Here is a 17,119-nt window from a genome sequence, read left to right as displayed (position 1 = left end):
AGTTTACATTTAATCAAGTGTTCCTTAGGAGGGGAATTTTGTCGATGAACCTGAAGAACATCGAAATTTGATCTAGATGAACCTGAAGAACATCGAAATTTGATCTAGATGAACCTGAAGAACATCGAAATTTGATCTAGATGAACCTGAAGAACAGGAAAGAGAAGAAAGAGATCACTGCTTAGCTCCCACTGCTTCGTGTTCAGAACGAACAGGGGTTTGTGAAGATTTTTTAGAAAAATAATCTTCAATCTCCATAATAAATTGAAATCGGATCCGGATCCATCAAACTTCTCAATTCCAATCTTTGAACTTTCCATCTTTACAAATCGTGGCAAATTTCGCCTAGCTCTGGTACCAGTTGTTAGGATCGCACGACAATGCATTCCACCACTACTTCGTGTTCATGATATCATGGTTTACCCCAACAGGGGTTCGTGAATATCTTTCTGGTAAAAATAATCTTCAATCTTCATCTTCCATAAACCGAAATCGGATCGCTTCGTGTTTATGATATCATGCTTTACCCGCAACAGGGGTTTGTGAAACTGCAAGACTACCAGTTGTTAGGATTGCACGGCAACGCATTCCACCACTGCTTCGTGTTCATGATATCATGCTTTACCCCAACAGGGGTTCGTGAAGATCTTTTTGGTAAAAATAATCTTCAATCTCCATCTTCCATAAACCAAGATCGGATCGCTTCGTGTTCATGATATCATGCTTTACCCCCAACAGGGATTCGTGAAGATTTTTCTGGTAAAAATAATCTTCAATCTCCATCTTCCATAAACCAGTTGTTAGGATCGCACGGCAACGCACACACTCGATCGAGAAGAAAATGCAAGACTCTACCTAATATATTTACATAGTTTAGTTTAGTTTACTATATATAGTTTTACCACCTATAACCATTTACTATATATAACTATGAACCATATATATCTCTATCCATACTCTTTACTATAGAAACCTATTTACTATTTATGACAATTTACTTTATTTGTTATATATATCTTTTCTTATAATCGTTGACTAAGCTATAAATACGCAGCCGCCTCCATAACCTAACAATCTAAAATCACGAACTCACACCTACAATGACCAAACTCGACGTTGAAACGCTTGGTACACGACACGAAAAAGACCACCGACGATCCCACATACACGAGAGGTAAGCTTTATACGCTTGAATAACATCGTGTGACGTAAAAATCCATATTCAATTTTTAGGTTTTATGAAGCTCATAGATGTGTCGTTTTAGGATTCTACAAGCCACAAGACTTCGTGGAAGAGAAGCAGAGAGTCCAACAAAGAGTTAGAGGAGGAAAACGATGAGAAAGAACGTCAGAAATAGCTGCAAAGAGAAGACGAATCCGTCGGATCCAGATACGAATTCGGATCTAGGTCAAAATCAAACCCACAACCCACTGCAAATCCATTGGTTCGGCCCAACACACACTCAAGACCCAATTATAATAGCCAACCCAACCCAACGTTTGCAGCTTAGCTCAGCAGCCCAGCACCTGCGATCCCACGTCTGCCTATCCAACCTGCAACGCCTGCAGCCCAAAACCTGGCAGTCCATGGCGAAGCCCAATTACCTAAGACCCACCTACAACAACCCAACACCCACGCCGTGATCCAGCAATCGACACTTGACCTACGCCTCGACCCAATTTAGCATGCATACACGTCAGCGCCTTATTGCGCCATGCGTCAACTTGCAGCAAAAAGAAGCCCTCGACTTCATAGCTCAGCTTGGCTGTGCATAGTCCAAGGATTAAAACGCTAGGTTTGGCAATTCTGACACCGACCCCTACGTTTTTTACCCAACCGAAGCTTATTTGACCATAATTAAGATAAATATTGCCAGTATGATGCACTATTTCACGAGTTCAAGTTGAAATGTTAATGAAATGAAATGATATAATAGGAAACGACAACAGGTAACGTCTGGAGCAACTTCGAGGAACAAAAACTTAGCAAATCTGAAAGTAGAGAAATGCAAGCTAAGGCCAATCAAGTTATTAGTCTTACTATAGGATAGGTTAGGCAATTGTTTGATGTATGACGATATGAAGTATACTAAAAATGTTTATTGTAATTAAATTCGTATCTAAGAAGTTAAAGTTCATATCATTTTATGATATAACCACCCAACACCATGGTTAGTTGTAGATGTTATTCATTTTTGCTAGCCATTAGACTAACACACAATAATTTAAATTATGTTAGAAGTGGGATTCGAACCCACACCCTCTCACGAGGACCAAAACTTGAGTATGGAGCCTTGGACCACTCAGCCACCCTAACTACCAATTAATAGATCCCACATTGGTTGGAGAGGGGAATGAAACATTCATTATAAGAGTGTGGAAACCTTTCCATAATAGACGCGTTTTAAATCTGTGAGACTGACGGCGATCCATAACAGGCCAAAATGGAATATATCTACTAGCGATTGGAGAGGGTGAGGAAGCATTTCTTTTAAGGGTGTGGAAAAATCTTCCTAGTAGATGCATTTTAAAACCGTGAGGCTGATGGTGATACGTAATGCGCCAAATTGGACAATATCTGCTAGCGGTGGACTTGAGATGTTACAAATGGTATTAGAGCTAGTCACCAGGTGGTGTGCCAGCGAAGACGCTGGGCTCCCAAGCGGGTGGATTGTGAGATCCCAGATCGATTGGAGAGAAGATAAAAAATTTCTTATAAGGGTGTGAAAATCTGTCCCTAATAGACTAATCTGTCCCTAATAGACTGCCAGCGAAGACACTGGAAAACCTCTCTATACTAGATTCGTTTTAAAACTATGAGGCTGACTGCGATACGTAACGAGCCAAAGCATAAAACATCTACTAGTTGTGGGATCGGACTATTATAAATAATTGGCTAGAATAGTTCAGTTGGTTAGAGCGTGTGGCTGTTAACCACAAGGTCGGAGGTTGAAACCCTCCTTTTAGCGATGGCAATTAGAATGAACGGTTTCTTATGAGCTAGCTTTGGCTAGTTGTTTCTTATGAGCTAACTTAAGCTAGTTGAAATAAGATGTAAATGCAAATTTGAGTCCAATACCTATATTTATTTATGAGTGTTAAAGCTAAATAGAAACTTATTTTAGGTTTTTGCTATAAGGTTCTTGCTCAATTTAAACAAATAATATACAACTTCAACTACATAACTAGCAGCCATATCATATTTTAACTCTGACGATCTCACATGCACGAGTGGTAAGCTTTATGCGCTTGAATAACGTCGTGTGTCGCCGGAATTCAGATTCAATTTTTAGGTTTTAAGAAGCTCATAGATGTGTCATTTTGCGCATCTACAAGCCATGAGATTTCGTGGAAAAGAAGCAGAGAGTCCAACAAAGAGTTAGAGGAGGAAAACGATGAGAAAGAACGTTGAAAATAGCTGCAGAGAGGAGAGAGAGATGAGAAATAGAAAATCGCGCTGAGTCGGTCGAAGAAGACGAACCAGTCGGATCCAGATACGAATCTGGATCTGGGTCAGACTCAAACCCACAACCCACTGCCAATCCATTGGTTCGGCCCAACACACGCTCACGACCCAATTATAATAGCCAACCCAACGTCTACAGCCTAACTTAGCAGCCCAGCACCAACGATCCCTCGTCTGCCTATCCAACCCGCAATGCCTACAACACAAAACTTGACAGTCCATGGCGAAGCCCAGTTACCTAAGACCCGCCTGCAATAGCTCAACACCCATGCCGCGACCCAGCAATCGACACTTGACCTGCGCCTCGACCCAATTTAGCCTGCACACGCGTCAGTGCCTTAAAATGCTCGATTTGGCAATTCTTACACCAACCCCAAAGCTTTTTACCCTCCTAGAGCTAATTTGACCATAATTAAGATAAATAAGGCTAGTATGATGCACTATTTCATGAATTCAAGTAAAACAACAACTGGTAATGTTTGGAGCAACTTCGAGGAACGAAAGCATAAGTAGCCTTGTTATAGGAAATGTTGATCATAGTTTAGCTTTTTTTTTCTTCACTCTCTTTTGCTTATTATTTATATCTAAACATCACCATTTATTGTAACTAAATTCGAAAAGGTCTTAAGAAGTTCATTTCATTTAATGATATAACCCAACCCAACCAAACCATGGTGTTAGTGGTCACTAGCCATTAGACTAACACACAATAATTAGAATTGTGTTAGAAATGGGACTTGAACTCACGCCCTCTCATGAGGATAAGAACTTGAATCTGGCACATTAGACCACTCAGCCATCCTGACTACTTTTTAATAAATCCCATATTGGTTGGAGAGGGGAATGAATCATTCCTTATAATGGTGTGAAAACCTCTCACTAATAGACGCATTTTAAAACTGTGAGGCTGACAACGATCCATAACAGGCCAAAATGGAATATATCTACTAGCGATTGGAGAGGGTGAAGAAGCATTCCTTTGAAGGGTGTGGAAAAATCTTCCCAGTAGACGCATTTTAAAATCGTGAGGCTGGTGGTGATACGTAATGTACCAAAGTGGACAATATCTGCTAACGGTGGGCTTGAGATATGGTAACAGAGCTAGTCACCAGGTGGTGTGCCAGTGAAGACGCTGGGCCCCCAAGGGGGTGGATTGTGAGATTCCAGATCGGTTAGAGAGAAGATGAAACATTTCTTATAAGGGTGTGGAAACCTCTTCCTAGTAGACTGCCAGCGAAGATGCTGGAAAATCTCTCCATAGTAGATGCGTTTTAAAACCATGAGGTTGACGGCTATACGTAACGAGCAAAAGCAGACAACATCTACTAGTGGTGGGCTTAGAATATTTTAAATAATTGGCTGGAATAGCTCAGTTGGTTAGAGCGTGTGGCTGTTAACCACAAGGTCGGAGGTTCAAACCCTCCTTCTAGCGATGGTGATCAAGTGTTCCTTACTAGTTGTTGTTAAGGCATTTGAAGCATATTGACAATACCTATATTTCTTGCTCAATTTAATCAATTAATAACATCAACCATCCTCGATCCTGAGTCCCTTAGCTTCCACATTGCTTCATGGTAGTTTAGTTTTCTTTACTATACAAACCTATTTATGAAAATTTATTAGCTTTTATAATCGTGCTTTATGGTAGTTTAGTTTTCTTTACTATACAAACCTATTTATGAAAATTTATTAGCTTTTATAATCGTTGACTAAGTTATAAATAAGCAGCAGACTCCATAACCTAACAATCCAAAACCACGAACTCACACCAACGATGACCAGACTCGACGTTGAAACGCTTGGTTCACGACACGTAAAAGACCACCGATGATCCCACATACACGAGAGGTAAGCTTTATATGCTTGAATAACGTCGTGTGTCGTTAGAATCCAGATGAACTCACACCAACGATGACCAGACTCGACGTTGAAACGCTTGGTTCACGACACGTAAAAGACCACCGATGATCCCACATACACGAGAGGTAAGCTTTATATGCTTGAATAACGTCGTGTGTCGTTAGAATCCAGATTTAATTTTTAGGGTTTAAGAAGCTCATAGATGTGTCATTTTAGGCATCTACAAGCCACGAGACTTCGTGAAAGAGAAGCTGAGAGTCCAATAAAGAGTTATAGGAGGAAAATGATGAGAAAGAACGTCAGAAATGTTGGGTTTTATGTTATAAAACTCATAGTTTGTAAACAAAAACATATTCTATTTTCAATAAAGTTAATATTGATATTTATTCAGTAAAGATTGTTCTTGAATAAAGTAAATTTTACGATCATTAATCTAAATCCAATAAACTAAGAACACTCTGGTTATAGTATGATTACTTGAAATATACATAGAGACATAAGAGTGGATCAAGTTCAAGTATATAGTCAAAATGATCTATAGTACATGGATAAGGCTGAGTACCTTATCTTGGGGACACTATGGATGTGGCCCACTTTTGTATATGATATAAACAATGTGATCACTAAATTGTACATGTGGAGACATGTGAGTTGGGGCGTCCTATGCAATGAGTATTGCATAAGATCAGACCATAAAGAAAATCACTCACTTTATAATGTCGTTTACTATTGAGACTTATTTTTTCATTCGATGACCTAGGTAACTCGATCTTAATCCTGAGTTAACTATGAACTCTTATTTCTTCGGAATTATCCTTAGATTTGCATGGGTGAGAGTGGCTCGAGTTCGCCGACTCAATAAGCCTCCGATTTCAGGGGTAAGACTAGGTAAATAGCTGGGGAGATAGGGTGCAAGATGGAATTTACTCCAAGATGCTTTTAAGGATAGTAGAGAGGTTATTCCCTTAAGTACTGACTCCACGTCTTGAACAATGGGTCTCACCCTCTCATTGGCTTGAGAAGGATTCGGTTTACTAGTTAGACCACAAACGAATTGTTCATCAGAGGATCAGTGGGACATAAGGAACAAGAAGTAACTTTAAGGGTAAAACGGTAAATTGACCCATCTCTAGTTACCAACAACCTGTGGAAGATCGACTTACTAATCATGGTTATATCAAATGGATAAAAATATATCTATAGTGAGGGGAGTGCAACTACTAGGCTATAGTGGAGTATCCTAATAGTTAACGAATGTTGGTTAACAAGGTTAATGAGTTTAGCTAGTTAATCTCGAATCGTTGGAGCCTATGATTTATAGGTCCATTAGGTTCCCCTGCTTCCTCATATCAGACTAAACCATAGAACAGTGTGACGAGTGAGTTCGAAGTGTTCGAATTCAAATTAGGGAATACACACTAAATATATACGATATGTTTAACCGCATTTTTGTTTTAATTACGAATTAAACAAAAAGAGAGAATTGAAGATATTTAAATGAGATTTAAATATTTTAATTATGAATAGGGATTCATAATCAATATGTGCCGGAATTGATTGGGATTGACATTTGAATTAATGTTAAATGTTAATTAAATTGTTTAATTAATCATTTAATATTACTTTAATTTAAAATTAATTATTTAAATTAATTGTTGAATTAAAACGGAGAAAGTCAAAAAGTTGCCTTCACATAATAGAAAAATCCATGTTTGAGTTAGTAGAATATTGAGTGTCAATATATGGTTTAACCAAACTTGCATGTCTGTCACATAATCCAACAAATTTGAGTGGAATTTTGAGTGTCAAAATTTGGTAATCTCAAATTTGCATGAGCATTCAAATATAACTCTCTCTTCACATATACTAAATCCTTTCCAAGTTTAGTCACTCAACAGATTCGACAATCCCGTTCTAACACTGGAGAATAGTAGGGAAGACATTAGTGGTGATTCGAAACCGGTTCGTGGGGAAAAATGAATTTGAACTACAGAAGTTTAGTACTCAAACTCCTCGAGTTTTAATGCTTATGAACATGCTAGCTAATTTACTATAATTGACGTATTTACAGTACCTAAGATCCGAATTGCTTCCGCATGTGTTATATTAACACCATCAAGAAATAGCCGCAAAGAGGAGAGAGATGAAAACTAGAAAATCGTGCTGAGTCGGGCAAAGAAAACGAAACAGTCGGATCTAGATCTGAATCTGGATCTGGGTCAGACTCTAACCCTCAACCCACTGCCAATCCATTAGTTCGGTCTAACACTCGCTCACAACCCAATTATAATAACCAACCCAACCCAACGTCTACAGCCTAGCTCAGCGGCCCAGCACCCGCGATCCCACGTCTGCCCATTCAACCTGCAATGCCTGCAGCCCAAAACCCGAGAGTCCGTGGCGAAGCCCAATTACCTAAGACCCACCTGCAATACCCAGCACCCACGTCACGACCCAGCAATCGTACCTTGACACGCGCGTCGACCCAATTTAGCCTGCACACGCGCAGCGCCTTATTGTGCCACACGTCAACTTACAACAAAAAGAACCCCTCAGCTTCATAGCTCAGCTTGGTTGCGCCTAAGATCCAAATTGCTTCCAGATGTGTTATATTAACACCATCAAGAAATAGATGCATAGAGGAGAGAGATGAAAACCAGAAAATGGGGTTGAGTTGGGCGAAGAAGACGAATCCATCGGATCTAGATCCGAATCCGAATCTGGGTTAGACTCAAACCCACAACCCACTGCCAATCCATTGGTTCGGTCCAACACACGCTCCCGACCCAATTATAAAAGCCAACCCAACCCAACGTCTGGAGCCTAGCTTAGCAACCCAGTGTCACGTTCATGCTCGTCCAAGGGGTGTTGTCCATGGCCGCATGCCCATGACAAGCCCAACCCTTTATGTCTTTTCATATTCTAGTGTTTTACTTTTGTATTTCTAGGAAGTATGACGTTTCAGAAATATCATGTCTAGGCCTGTCAAACATGAAATGCCTCAGAATGTACTATAGGGGGATACGACTAGTTGTCAACTTCTCCCTACCCAAGGTTATGTATTGTAAGCCGTTGTTATTTCTCTCTTGCTTGCTTATATAACGTCTCTTTCAAAAATCTCTCTTTCGAAAATCTCTCTCTACCCTCGCTTTCTAAAACCTTCTCTTAAAACCGAGGCCAGAGGCTCGAGCATACGGCGCTTGGCCGTAGGCGACGTAAGAACGAATTGACTTAGCTCACTTGTCGTTGGAAAGTGAGTGCCGCACAATCGCAAGTCCGCTGCCATTAAAAGTGCGATTGTGACACCCAGCACCCGTGATCCCATGTCTGCCCATCCAACCCACAACGCCTGCAGCCCAAAACCTGACAGTCCATGGCGAAGCCCAATTACTTAAGACCTACGTGCAACATCCCAACACCTAGATTGCACACGCGTCAGCCACACGTCAACTTGCAAAAAAAAGAACCCCTCGGCTTTATAGCTCAGCTTGGGTACGCCTAGTGCTTAGGCTTAAAATGCTCAGTTTGGCAATTCTGACACCGACTCCAACATTTTTTACCATCCCGAAGCTGATTTGACCATAATTAAGATAAATAAGGACAATATGATAGCATTATTTCATGAATTAAAGTTAAACTACATTATAAATGTGAAATGTTCATAAGTAAGATAAATAAGGGCATGTGTCCTTTATGCTTTAATATAATGTATGACATATGATGTATGATGATGTATTGATTGACGATGCATACTAAAATGATGCACATAGTTCACATCACCATTTACTGTAATTAGATTCGAAAGGTAAAAGATCTCAGAAGTTCATATCATTTGATGCTAAATAAAGATATTTTAAACCAAGAAACATCACCCCCCATTAGACTTACCAATAATTCGAATTGTGTAAGAAGTGGGATTTGAACCCACACCCTCTCACGAGGACCAGAACTTGAGTCTGGCGCCTTAGACCACTCGGCCATCCTGACTACCAATTAATAGAACCCACATTGGTTGGGTAGGGGAATGAATCATTCCTTATAAGGGTGTGGAAACCTCTCACTAATTGACGCGTTTTAAAACTATGAGGCTGACGACGATGCATAACAGGCCAAAATGGAATATATCTACTAGCGATTGGAGAGGGTGAGGAAGCATTTCTTTTAAGGGTGTGGAAAAATCTTCCTAGTAGATGCATTTTAAAACCGTGAGGCTGATGGTGATACGTAATGCGCCAAAGTGGACAATATTTGCTAGCAGTGGGCTTGAGCTGTTACAAATGGTATTAGATTGTCACCAAGCGGTGTGCCAGCGAAGACGATGGGCCCCCAAGAGGGTGGAGTGTGAGATCCCAGATCGGTTGGAGAGAAGATAAACATAAGGGTGTGGAAATCTCTCCCTAGTAGACTGCCAGCGAGGACACTACAAAACCTCTCCATAGTAGATTCGTTTTAAAACTGTGAGGCTAACTACGATACGTAACGAGCCAAAGCATAAAACATCTACTGGTGGTGGGCTCAAACATTTATAAATAATTGGCTGGAATAGCTTAGTTGGTTAGAGCGTGTGGCTGTTAACCGCAAGGTTGGAGGTTCAAACCCTCCTTCTAGTGATATGGTAATCACGAGAGGTAAGCTTTTATACGTACACTTGGTTCACAACACAAAAAAGAAGCAGGAGAGTCCAACAAAGAGTTAGAGGAGGAAAACGATGAGAAAGAACATTGAAAATAGACGAATCAGTGGATCCCAAACCAATCCATTGGTTCGACCCAACACATGCTCACGACCCAATTATAATAGCCAACCCAACCCAACGTCTACATCCTAGCTTAGCAGCCCAGCACTCACGATCCCTCGTCTGCCTATCCAACCCGCAACACCTACAGTATAAAACCTGACATCCAGCACCCATGTCGCGACCCAGCAATCGACGCTTGACGTGCGCCTCAACCCAATTTAGCCTGCACACACGTCAGTGCCTTATTGTGCCACGCGTCAACTAGAAGCAAAATGAACCCTTCGGCTTCATAGCTCAACTTGGTTGCGCGTATTCTTGAGGCATAAAACACCCAGTTTGGAAATTCTGACACCGACCCCAAAATTTTTTACCCTCCCAGAGCTGATTTGACCATAATTAAGATAAGTAAGGCTAGTATGATGCACTATTTCATGAATTCAAGTTAAACAACATTATAAATGTGAAATGTTAATAAAATGAAATGAACGCTATAATAGGAATCGACAACCGATAACGTTTGGAGCAATTTCGAGGAACGATAGCTTAGCAAATCCGAAAGTAGAGAAAGCCGGCTAAGGCCAACCAAGTAAGTAGCCTTACTATAGGATAGGTTAGGCAATTGTTTGATGTATGACGACACGTGCCTAGTTGCACTGGCACGTGTCCTTTATTGCTTTATTAATATGATGTAGGACATATGATGTATGATGATGTTTTACGATGATTATAATGTGTTTATGATGACGATGTATGCTAAAAAGATGATCATAGTTTAGCTTTTTTCTTCACTCTCTTTCACCTTAGGCCACTCGACCATCCTAACTACTTATTAATAGATCCCACATTGGTTGGAGAGGGGAATGAATCATTCCTTATAAGAGTGTAGAAACCTCTCACTAATAGACGTGTTTTAAAAGTGTGAGGCTGACGACGATCTATAACAGGCCAAAAAGGAAGATATATGCTAGCGGTTGGAGAGAGTAAGGAAGCATTTCTTTTAAGGGTGTGGAAAAATCTTCCTAGTAAACGGATTTTAATACCCTGAGGCTGATGGTGATACGTAATGCGCCAAAGTGGACAATATTTGCTAATGGTGGGTTTGAAATATGATATCAGAGCTAGTCACAGGCGGTGTGCCAGCGAAGACGCCGGATCCCAAAAGGGGTGGATTGTGAGATTCCAAATCGGTTGGAGAGAAGTTGAAACATTTCATATAAGCGTGTGGAAACCTCTCCTTAGTAGATTGCCATCAAGGAGGTTGGGAAACCTATCCATAATAGATGCGTTTTAAAATCGTGAGGCTTACGACGATACGTAACGAGCCAAAGCAGACAACATCTACTAGTACTGGGCTCAGACAATTTTAAATAATTGGTTGGAATAGCTTAGTTGGTTAGAGCGTGTGATTGTTAACCACAAGGTTGGAGGTTCTCAAACCCTCCTTATAGCTTTACTTGATACAGCTTTTTACTATACAAAACTCACACCTATAATTACCTAACAATCCAAAACCACAAACTCACACCTATAGTGACCAGACTCCATACCTAACAATCCAAAACCACAAACTCACACCTATAATGACCAAACTCGATGTTGAAACGTTTGGTTCACAGCACGAAAAAGATCATCGACGATCCAACATACACGAGAGGTAAGCTTTATATATGCTTGAATAACGTCGTGTGTCGTCAAAATCCAGATTCAATTTTTAGTTTTTAAGAAGCTCATAGATGTGTCGTTTTTGGCATTTACAAGCCACAAGACTTCGTAAAAGAGAAGTAGAGAGTCCAACAAAGAGTTAGAGGAGGAAAACGATGAGAAAGAATGTTGGAAATAGCCATAGAGAGGAGAGAGATGAAAACCAGAAAATCGCGTTGAGGCGGGCGAATAAGACGAATCTGTCCGATCTAGATCCGAAGGTTAAACTCAAACCCACAACCCACTGCCAATCCATTGGTTCGGTCCAACACACGCTCACGACCCAATTATAATAGCCAACCCAACCCAACGTTTGCAGCCTAGCTCAGTAGCCCAGCACCCACGATCCCACGTCTACCCATCCAACCCGCAACGCCTGCAGCCCAAAACCTGATAGTCCATGGCGAAGCCCAATTACCGAAGACCCATCTGCAACAACCCAGCACCCATGCTGCGACCCAGTAATCGTCCCTTGACCCGCACCTCGACCCAATTTAGCCTGCACAAGCGTCAGCGCCTTACTGTGCCCCACGTCAACTTATAGCAAAAAGAACCCCTCAGCTTCATAGCTCAGCATGGCTGCGCGTAGTCCTTAGGCTTAAAATGCTCGGTTTGCCTATTCTGACATCGACCCTTACGATTTTTTACCCTCCCGAAGCTGATTTGACCATAATCAAGATAAATAAGGCCAAATAAGGCCAATATGATGCACTATGTGGCCCACGCCTCCTATTTGTTCAGGATGAAATGAACACTATAATAGGAAACGACAACCGGTAACGTTTGGAGAAACTTCGAGGAACGAAAGCTTAGCAAATCCGAAAGTAGAGAAATGTCGGCGAAGGCCAACCAAGTAAATAATCTTACTATAGGATACACTAAGCAATTGTTTGATGTATGACAACACGTGCCTAGTTGCACTGGCACGTGTCCTTTATTCTTTACTAATATGATGTTTGACATATGATGTATAATGATGTGTATGAGTTACATGATGATGTTTGATGATGATTATGATGTGTTGACGATATATGCTAAAACGATGATCATAGTTTAGATGTGTTGACGATGTATGCTAGAACGATGATCATAGTTTAGCTTTTTTCTTAACTCTTTTTTGCTTATTATTTATATCTCAACATCACGATTTATTGTAATTAAATTTGAAAATGTAAAAAGATTTCTAAAAAAGTTAAATGATATCCACCCAACCATGGTAATAAGTAGATGTTTTCCATTTTTGGAAGCTCATTACAGTAACACAATCATTTTAATTGTGTGAAAAGTGGGATTTGAACTCATGCCCTCTCACTAGGACCAAAACTTGATTTTGGCACCTTAGACCCTTCAGTCATCCTAACAACTTTTTAAAAGATCTCACTTCAGTTGGAGAGGATAATGAACCATTCCTTATAAAGGTATGGAAACCTCTCTTTAATAGACGCATTTTAAAACTGAAGCTGATGGCGATCCATAAGAGGCCAAAATGGAAGATATCTACTAGTGGTTGGAGAGGGTAAGGAAGCATTTTTTTTAAGAGTGTGGAATAATCTTTCTAGTAGACACATTTTAAAACCGTGAGGCGGATGGTGATACGTAATGCGCCAAAGTGGACAATATCTGCTAGCGATGGTCTTGAGTTGTTACAAATGGTATCATAGCTAGTCACCAGGCAGTGTGTCAGCGAGGACGCTAGGCCCCCAAGGGGGTGGATTGTAAGATCCCATATCGATTAGAGAGAAGATTAAACATTTCTTATAAGAGTGTGGAAACCTCTCCCTAGTAGACTGCCAACGAGGACGCTGGAAAACCTCTCCATAGTAGATGCATTTTAAAACCGTGAGGCTAACGGCTATACGTAACAAGTCAAAGCAAATAACATCTACTAGTGGTGGGCTCGGAAGATTTTAATTAACGGGTTGGATTAGCTCAGTTGGTTAGATCGTGAAGGTCGGAGGTTCAAACCCTCCTTTTAGGAATGGTAATCAAGTGTTCCTTAAGAGTTTTTTTTTAAGGTCAAGGTATTTGTTTGAAGAATATTGACAATGCCTATAAATATGTTGAACGCCACCTTCCTGGATATCAGAAATCAGATCAATCTTAAACATGTCGATCCTTAGCTTCCATTGCTTCTCAGGGTCAGATAGTCTCCATCTACCATTATATAGCTTTACCATATATGTCATTTAGCAATGACTAAGCTATAAATAATGAGTAGACTTCATAACTTAGAACTCACACCTACAATGACCAAACTTGACGTTGAAATGCTTGATTCACGACACGAAAAAGACCACCGATGATCCCACATACACGAGACTTCGTGAAAGAGATGTGTCATTTTAGGCATCTACAAGCCATGAGACTTCGTGAAAGAGAAGTGGAGAGTCCAACAAAGAGTTATAGGAGGAAACGATGAGAAAGAACATCATAAATGTTGGGTTTTATGTCATAAAACTCATAGTTTGTAAACAAAAACATATTCTATTTCCAATAAAGTTATTATTGATGTTTATTAAGTAAAGATTGTTATTGAATAAAGTAAATTTTACGATCATTAATCTAAATCCAATAAACTAAGAAAACTCTAGCTATAGTATGATTACTTGAATTATACGTAGAGACATAAGAGTCAATCAAGTTCAAGTATAATCAAAATAATCTATAGTACATGGATAAGGCTGAGCCTGAGGACACTATTGATGTGGCCCACTTTTGTATATGATATAAACAATGTGATCACTAAATTGTACATGTGGAGACATGTGAGTTGGGGCGTTCTATGCAATGAGTATTGCATAAGATCAGACCATTTAGAAAATCACTCTCACTTTATAATGTCATTTACTATTGATACTTATTTTTTCATTCGATGACCTAGGTAACTCGATTATAATCCTGAGTTTACTATGAACTCCTGTTTATTCGGAATTATCCTTAGATTTTTATGAGTGAGAGTGGCTCGAGTTCGCCAACTCAATAAGCCTCCCATTTCAGGGGTAAGACTAGGTGAATAGCTGGGGACATAGGGTGCAAGATGTTATTCTCTCCTACCCGCTTTTAGGGACAGTAGAGAGTTTGTTCCCTTAAGTACTGACTCCATATCTTGAACAAGGGTCCACACCCTCTCATTGGCCTAAGAGGGATTCGGTTTACTGGTTGGACCACAAACCAATTGTTCATCAGAGGATCAAAGGGACATAAGAAACAAGAAGTAACTTCAGAGGTAAAACGATAAATTGACCCATCTCTAGTTACAAACAACCTGTGAAGGATCGACTTACTAATCATGGTTATATCAAATGGATAGAAATATATCTATAGTGAGGGGAGAGCAACTACTAGGCTATAGTGGAGTGTTCTAATAGTTAACGAATGTTGGTTAACAAGGTTAATGAGTATAGCTGGTTAATCTCGGATCGTTGGAGCCTATGATCTATAGGTCCATTAGGTCCCCCTACTTCCTCATATCAGACTAAACCATAGAACAGTGTGACGAGTGAGTTCGAAGTGTTCCAATTCGAATTAGGGAATACGTGCTAAATATATATGATATGTTTAACCACATTTTTGTTTTAATTACGAATTAAACAAAAAGAGAGGATGAGAGATATTTAAATAAGATTTAAATATTTTAATTATAAATAGGGATTCATAATCAATATATGTACCGGAATTGATTGGGATTGGCATTTCAATTAATGTTAAATATTAATTAAATTGTTTAATTAATCATTTAATATTACTTTAATTTGAAATTAATTATTTAAATTAGTCGTTGAATTAAAATAGAGAAAGTCAAAATGTTGACTTCATTTAATGGAAAAATCCATGTTTGAATTAGTGGAATGAGTCACATGAAATAGCCGAGCACCCATGCCGCGACCCAACAATCGTCCCTTGGCCCATGCCTCGACCCAATTTAGCCTGCACACGCATCAACGCCGTATTGCGCCACACGTCAACTTGCAGCAAAAAGAATCCCTCGGCTTCATAACTCAGCTTGGATGCGCCTAGTCCTTAGGCTTAAAACGCTCAGTTTGACAATTCTGACACCGACCCCTACGTTTTTTACCCTCCCGAAGGTGATTTGACCATAATTAAGATAAATAAGGGCAGTATGATGCACTATTTCATGAATTCAAGTTCAACTACATTATGAATGTAAAATGTTAATGAAATGAAATGAACGCTATAATAGGAAACGACAACCGGTAACATTTGGAGCAACTTCGAGGAGCGAAAGCTTAGCAAACCCAAAAGTAGAGAAATGCCGGCTAAGGCCAACCAAGTAAATAGCCTTACTATAGGATAGATTAGACAATTGTTTGATGTATGACAACATGTGCCTAGTTGCACTGGCACGTGTCCTTTATTCTTTATTAATATGATGTTTGACATATGATGTATGATGATGTGTATGAGTTATATGATGACGTTTGATGATGTTTTACGATGATTATGCCTAGTAGATGCGTTTTAAAACCGTAAGACTGACGGTTATACGTAACGAGCCAAAGCAGACAACATCTACTAGTGGTGGGCTCGAAAATTTTTAATTAATTGGCTGGTTAGGGCGTGTGGCTGTTAACCACAATGTCGGAGGTACAAACCCTCCTTCTAGCGAGTTTTACCTCCAACAGGGGTTCGTCAAGTTTTTTCTATTAAAAATAATCTTCAATCTCCATCTTCCATAACCCCCAAATAATAATAGATAAAAATAATCTTCAATCTCCATCTTCCATAACCCCCAAATAATATGTAATAAAAATAATATATCAATGCTTTACCTCCAACAGGGGTCCGAGAAAGTTATCTTATTTATAATCAAATAACTCATCCATTCTCAATTCCAATCTTTGAACTTAAGAATGTAAGAATGTTTGATTAATCCACCACACCTAAAGAATGTTTGATTAATCCACCACACCTAAAGGGTGAGAAAGTTATCTTATTTATAATCAAATAAATTACAAGGATATGGAAATAGTAATAAATGGAAAGTAAACTATAATTTATTACTAAATATCCTTAACACCTTACCGCAAGCTGAGCATCGGATTTGAACGAACGTGAAGCTTGGATCTGAAAAATTCTAAGAGGTTGAGAAACACTTTTTGTGAAGATGTCAACAACCTTGTTCAGAGGAGACGTAGAGAAACACTTTCTTGGCCATCGAAAATTGTAGAGGGATCGCCGCTCAGCAGCGATGCTGCCTTGGCTTCGGCGAGAATATGTCTAACCCATGAAGCCTGTTGCTTAGCAACGATGCTGCCTTGGCTCTGGTGAGAATATGTCTAACCACAAGAAGTAGAAGGGGAAACCTAGAGCAAGGGACAAAGACAATGTTGAAG

At 39.7% G+C, this 17,119-nt stretch overlaps 5 non-coding genes across 5 annotated transcripts; 3 read left to right on the top strand and 2 right to left on the bottom strand.

The window, feature by feature from the left end:
- Nucleotides 1–2,233: 2,233 nt before the first annotated feature.
- On the bottom strand, nt 2,234–2,317 carry TRNAL-CAA (transfer RNA leucine (anticodon CAA)). The gene has a single exon. It is a non-coding gene; the product is annotated as a tRNA-Leu (tRNA).
- Nucleotides 2,318–2,895: 578 nt separating this feature from the next.
- On the top strand, nt 2,896–2,969 carry TRNAN-GUU (transfer RNA asparagine (anticodon GUU)). The gene has a single exon. It is a non-coding gene; the product is annotated as a tRNA-Asn (tRNA).
- Nucleotides 2,970–4,824: 1,855 nt separating this feature from the next.
- On the top strand, nt 4,825–4,898 carry TRNAN-GUU (transfer RNA asparagine (anticodon GUU)). Its single transcript has one exon. It is a non-coding gene; the product is annotated as a tRNA-Asn (tRNA).
- Nucleotides 4,899–9,229: 4,331 nt separating this feature from the next.
- On the bottom strand, nt 9,230–9,313 carry TRNAL-CAA (transfer RNA leucine (anticodon CAA)). Its single transcript has one exon. It is a non-coding gene; the product is annotated as a tRNA-Leu (tRNA).
- A 549-nt stretch (nt 9,314–9,862) lies between these two features.
- TRNAN-GUU (transfer RNA asparagine (anticodon GUU)) lies at nt 9,863–9,936 on the top strand. The gene has a single exon. It is a non-coding gene; the product is annotated as a tRNA-Asn (tRNA).
- Nucleotides 9,937–17,119: the final 7,183 nt, after the last annotated feature.

Source organism: Cucurbita pepo, chromosome 16 (assembly GCF_057944985.1).
Source record: "Cucurbita pepo subsp. pepo isolate OVF chromosome 16, ASM5794498v1, whole genome shotgun sequence".
Classification (NCBI taxonomy): domain Eukaryota; kingdom Viridiplantae; phylum Streptophyta; class Magnoliopsida; order Cucurbitales; family Cucurbitaceae; genus Cucurbita; species Cucurbita pepo.
This window is presented reverse-complemented; position numbering and strand designations above follow the sequence as displayed.